Below are 6,597 nucleotides of genomic sequence, written 5' to 3' on the forward strand. Positions count from 1 at the left end.
AAAAGACACTCCCGGGCAATTCCGGCCCATATTTTAGGTTAAGTGATGCTATTAAGTATGTGAAGAACAGGGCTGGGGCTGACATAACATCCACTGGTTAAAACACATTAAAGTTGATGAGATGGAAGTGTCTGAGGCCCAGGGATGTAGGCTCATGCTCTCTGAGGGCTGTTGAGTTCAGGCTAGTTGTGGGAGATTCACTCTCACTGCTAAGCAGGACACGGGACAGACACACAGAACCATCCCAGGTCAGACTTCAAACCCCAGTCAAGACTGCTTGATGGTTGACCTCTAAAACCATGTAGTTACTTTGAAATGGCTCTCCCAGTTCTACTAACCTATAGGGAGGGGAGATATGATGATGTGTACCACCATGCTCTCAACATGTGATAGCTTTATTAGACGCCATAACCCATCATGTAGCCTTACGTCACCCTGTCTTATGGTCAACGTTTGAAGATCATCCAAACAACACATTCCACATCCGGTCTATTCCCTCCAAGGCCTTGAATTGCAACATATCAGAGGTATTGAAATATAAGTAGATTCCATTGTTCAGGGGAAAAGTCACTAGTACAGAAAATATTCTGAAGCCACATTTCATTTGAGATTTCCTCAGAAGAGTTAATACTGTCTGATGTACACGCCTTCTGTTTTGGCACTAAGACCCTCTTCCCAAACCCCTACAGGCAAGGACTTCACCAAACGGTGCTTAGGGCTGAGTCTCGACTACAAGTCAGAACCCACAACCCCAAACTCATGCATACCACACTCACTCTCGAACAGTAATGTTTTCACATCACTAGCAGTAACAGAGGCTAAAAATGGCAGTGAGGAATCCAATAAAATTATTAATGACAGGAATTTGATATGGTCCTGCCTTTAAAAAAAAATCTAGTCTGAAATCTATAAATTACCCACAGGAGAAAAGCTGCATCCCAAATGGCACCCTATTCCCTTTATAGTGCACTACTTTGGACCAGAGCCCGACACTTTAAAGGGAGTAGGGAGTTATTTGAGATGCTGCCAAGCTGTCTGAACTTTATTCAGATTTCAGAGGGGACACCCAGAGGCTGGAGCATGGTGAGGGGGAGAGGAATATTACATATATATTGGGTTTATGCTTCATTACATTTCATATTAGTTCCCTTGAATATTCCCCCAGCTGTGGTTGCAATATTTTTTTAATGAAAGTTTAGCATAGAAATGACTTGTTGGGTATGGACAGGCATAGACTTAGGATGAATCAGTTTATGAGAATTGTTAATGACAAGTGAACCTGTTCTATCAGATAAAATTATCATTATCCTACGATAGCTTGGCAGAGTTTGTCCAGTACTGGCATCTAAAGAGAGACAGACTAGTGTTAACATGTTTTACTCAGTTACTGTACCTTCAAGTAGGTTTTAATTCACTTGTTCATCTGATAAACAACTCATGAGGTGCCATCCCCTCTCTAGTGGCAATGCTGTGCAAGCGGGAGGATCTTCACGTCTCACACAACTCAATTCACTTCATCATTCAATGCTGATTCTACACTCCAATCCACTGTGAAGAATTAACAAAGCATTTTTTATTATTAACGACATGACTGCCACATCCAGGCAATCCGAATCGGCAAACTGATCACAATACTGTGGCAGTATCCTACAGTGTACACAAGAGGCCATACTGTGTACACAACACAATACTAATTAAGCAATACTGTACACACAGTAGTACACATAGCAGAATCTGAGACTAACTCCAGTCTAAGGGTCACATTTCATGACCTCTGAGGCAGACGGTGGCGTAGCAGGAAGAGTCCAGGTCAAGTTCAACGTCCAAGCTGGGTGTGTCTGTGTCGGGGTACCTGCTACCGCTGACTTGCCCCTCTCCATTCCCCTGCGCTCTCCCCTCCTTTTGCCTCTCCAGACCTGCAGGCCTGGTTGTGTCTGTTCGCCAGGGTGCTGTGGTACCGCTCCACTAGCCTGTGGGGACTTTCCATTACTCTCCTGTTGCCTCTCCCCAGCTCTCTGGCCCTGCTCCAGCCTTAGGGTGAGGTTACGGTGGGATGGCCAGTAGGGGGCGGTGGCAGCCAGGAGGTTCAGTTTGAGAGGAGTGACTCTGAAACGACAGCTCTGTGTCCGTCCCTCGTCAGTCTCTCCTGGTACCATCCCCTACAGGGTTCTCTGGGTACTTCACTGCTGCCAAGCATGGGAAGAACCACCTGATGGAAGAACACAGCAGAAGTTAACAATTAATTCAATAGAATAATGTACATTTGATTTGTGTAGTGCTTTGTTTTGTGGATGTAGGTTTCACAGGGCTTGGTATTTAAACTTGGCGACATACTCAGACAACACACCCATGTTTGCTTGTAGATTTAGTTAGAATGGTACAAGGTACTGTAGAACAGGGGCGTGGACAGGTGTGTGTGTGTGTGTGTGTCTCTCTCTGTGTGTGTGTGTACATACCTGATCCTAGTGAGTAGACTTCCTCCTCCTCCTCTCACGCCGTAACAACATGAATTCTGGGAGAGTAGAGAGGGTGCAAGGTCCATCTCAGTACCATCTTTATGACTGGTTCAATCTCAGTGAGAGAGTATCACTGGGTGTCATACTCAACGACAGAGCCTATTGGCTAACTCTCTCGGCTCCGATTGGAAATGATTTTCACAAGTGACTTTGACCTCTTTATTTGACTCTGTTATTAAGTCACCCTGTAACTCTGAACTACCTGAGGTAAGCTGGGTTCTCCCATCTCTATCCCCTCCTCTCCCCTCTGCTTCCAGACCAGATCTCCCTGCCTGGCCCTGTGGCCCAGCGTGAGTCAGCCTGTGTGTGCAGCGCCTCGTTCCAGACCCGGCTGAAATCAAATCAATCTTTATTGATATAGTATACTTCAAACAAATTGAGTGAAGAGTGAAGAAGGAAATGAAATGAAAGATATAACCATAAAGAATGAATAAGATTCAGAAGAATTAATTACAATAAAACAGATGATATAAATTCCCCCACCTACAGTACGCGTGGGGGTGAAATTCCCCTCATCCTTGGGGCAGGCTGAGCCAGGCACGAGTACAGCCCTCTGGGCCCGTCCCATAAGCGATGTAGGGCCCTCAGCATCAGCCTCTCTCTGGCTTTTGGACATGGGCATCAGAGACAGGGCCTCCTTAGCATTATCTGAGGGAGATGAGGGAGGAGAGGTGGAGGAACAGGGTTAGAATGGAGCAGGGTAGAGTAGAATAGCCGTAGAGGAAAATAAAATAAATGTATTGTTCATCTGAAAAAGGTTGGGTCCATAAAAACAGAGAACATGGTAAACAGGAAATGATGACTAGTGTAAACAGGAATTTCTCACCAGTCTGGAGGAAGTGTCTCTTGGCAACGCTCTGAGGGTCATCACCTCTTCTGGTGTGAAGAACAGATGGACAGCTGCCACCTGAGACACATGAAACACAACCCACACCACAAGTCAGACCAGAACAAATATAAAACACTGACATCCACTGTTTCAGTTTCTTGTAATATAGAACACAGAAGATGTACCATTTCCTCTTTGAGCAGGGCCAGTCCGACGCTGTCAGATTGAACACTCTGTCCAGTCCCAAACCTCTGAGGTCCATAGTAGTTCACAAACCCCCTGACCTGAAAGGATTGACATGTAATATCTACTCACTACAGATCAGAGAACGACACTCCTCCATTACTCACAGTGCAGTGGAAATGACTATCAAATGACTATCAAAGTGCACCGAGCAATCTACATTTGTATCCAAATTTGGGTCTGGGGGCCAACAGGGTCTGGTGTGCATGCTTTCGATTCAGCCAATCATGCTCTTGGTGATTAGGTTGATTAGTTAAATTGAGTGTTTCAGTGCTGGGCTGGACAAAACCCTGCACACCCTGTATCTCTCCAGGACCAGGGTTGAATGGAGACCACAGAATAAAAAAGGTTCCATCTCTAGGAGTGTCTCACCTTGACGTTCTCCACAGCCTCCTGCACCAGTGAGTCCAGCTCCATCAGTGTGTCATGACCCTGGTGTGGTCTGAGATCCCGTACCACCAGGTCAAAGTGGTTCCCCTGGAGTCTACCCAGATGAAGAGGCTCAGGGACGGAGCGGACGGAGGAGAGGACCATCCCCCTCTTCTCAAACTCACTGGCCTTCTCTCTCAGCCTGACAACACACATCCCTCCCATCAGCACTAGTCTGACCGGTCCCCATAATGAGGACAGGATATGCATCAGTGGACAGTGAACTCACTGGGCTAGCATTTTAGAAATGCATGAATGTGGTGGTGTTGGATGAGTTGAGTTTTCCCCCAATAGAATGTAGCACTTTGTGAATATCCATCATCATCATCATCATTATCATCAAACCATAGCCAAGGATAGCCTGGTGGTCCAGTCTGTTAGTGCTTTAGTCAACTCTCTGTTTGTTGTCTAGGGGAGTTGGCTACAGCGCATAGGCTAAGCCAAGGGACGTTGAATGGAAACAGCAACACATTCTATCTAACAACTGTACTGTATCTACCGTTGTGGTGAGATCTTCTTGACCACCATGGACTGGTAGGTGACGGCCCTCTTGTCCTTGATGCCAGCGTAGGTGAAGTCAGAGAGCAGCACCCCCAGGACAGCTGCCATGTAGCTGGTAGCCTCCAGAAGTCTGCAGGTTCTCCTTCCTCAGAGTGAACGCTGCAGGGGGAGAAACCCATGCCAATATTATCCACACTAACTTCCTAGAATACATGCCCAACACATTGCTTAATTCAGTAGTATACAAGTATGGCCATGGGAATAGAGTGTTATGAGTGGGATGAGGTTGGCCTTGGACATTGATTTAAGGTCAGTTTTGTGGTGTCCATGTTCAGGTAAATCAAAGGGATACGTTTATTTGTCACGTACACAGTTTAAAGCAGGTATAAACAGTGCAGCCCGAAATGCTTACTTGTAATGCTTACTTGAGCTAATAACATTCTTCTTGCTGTACATACAGTATCATAAGAGCAAAACATATCAAGTAGGGAGAGAAACGTAGTCCATGAAGTTTTCTTGGAGCTCTCACCTGTATAGACCTCTTCCCCTTTACTATCATCAGCCATCCTCTTCCTGGGTTTCCTTTTCCTCTCAACCTCACCGTAATGGCTGTAGTCTTCTGCTGCTGGTCACTGAAGCTCTTGGTCTCCACCAGTTTACCAAACCGTCTACTTAGGAAGTGGTGCACTGCCGTCCTGTGCTCCTTACTGTCGTCACCCTGAACGTGTACACAGAGTTAGGCATCTTGGTGTCGATGAACCTGAAAAAGTCTCCTCGGCCTCCTCCTCTGAGACCAAACCCTGACAGAAGCTTAAAGTCAGGGTCCTCCTTAACCCTGATCTCTGATTGGTTGGTTACTGTCAACAGGAAGGGGAAGTTGTGTCGGATAGCGCGGTGGACGTTAGCTCTTTGGTGTTTGTCTGGGAATGAACCCAGGGATAACTCTTGATTGGCCATCTTCTTCTCACTGCCATTGGATGATTCTTGGTTGGCCAACTTCTTCTCAACGCCATCATTGGGACTTGATGACGCCTCTCTCAATAAAGCAGTGAACTTGCTCTAGCTCTTCACAGACAGACTGACCCAGTATCAAGCTCAGGTCAAAACGAATCTTGGCTGGGGGTGGATGTGATGTCACCATTCTGACCCGGTCCAGGTTCTGAATCCACATCCTTTACAACCGAGTACATTTCTCTTCTTTTTAGGTTGTGTTGATGTTTTGGGCTAATAATATTTTTCTTTCTTTTCAGACTTGGCACCTGGGCATGCCTCAATAATGTTGGATGATTGAGGAACATCAGATACACTGGGTTTAGTGACCATCTGGCCATGGATGTCTATCTCTGTGACTATAAAGTCTCTGGTGGAGTTCTTGATGGTTCCATAGAACCCTTCATGTTCTGAGATGTAGCACTCAGGGACACTCGGTGCCTCCTCCTTCATAGTCATGGTAGATAGACTGTCCTATTGTAAATAAAGGGATAAAACGATATTATGTAAAATCAATGAATTGATCATCAGAAGCCATGTATTAAGCCAGAGAACGGTCTTACCAGTTATGCGCAATTGTCGAGTGAAGTGCCAGTGCTACAAATGTTTCATTTGCTAAATGAATCAATGTCACACTGTAACATTGTAGCTATAGCTAGCTAGCTAACACGGATAGGATACATTACTGTTTACCAAGCTCAACCAACAGCGGAAAACATAGTATTTAAGCAATTTGTCATTTCACTTATATCATCTAATTATAAATTAATGTAATAATAAATCGTATATCCTAAAGCGACAAGTTCTACCAAGAAATGTCTCATAAACAAACACATGTGTAACTGTAACACGAGATTGTAGTTTTTCTGCATCATGTCATGTGACGACAAGTTCTTAAAGGGAAAGTGTCTTTTTTTGTCGCAATCAGTACTGTTCTGCTCTTCTGATGACAAATCACCTGTTAATAATTATATTGTACAGTATAGAAATATAAATCATGAGTAAATCATTAGTACGTTTTGACAAACAATTTGCATTTAAAAGGTCATTTCTGATTTGCTGAACTGTATGAATAGGCTACTGAATTTA

General features: G+C 44.9%; 1 pseudogene; it reads right to left on the bottom strand.

Annotated features, from left to right (window-relative positions):
- Positions 1–2,043: 2,043 nt before the first annotated feature.
- Positions 2,044–5,566, bottom strand: LOC123484579 (annotated as a pseudogene).
- Positions 5,567–6,597: the final 1,031 nt, after the last annotated feature.

The sequence above is a fragment of the Coregonus clupeaformis genome, unplaced genomic scaffold (assembly GCF_020615455.1).
Source record: "Coregonus clupeaformis isolate EN_2021a unplaced genomic scaffold, ASM2061545v1 scaf0363, whole genome shotgun sequence".
NCBI classification, from domain to species: domain Eukaryota; kingdom Metazoa; phylum Chordata; class Actinopteri; order Salmoniformes; family Salmonidae; genus Coregonus; species Coregonus clupeaformis.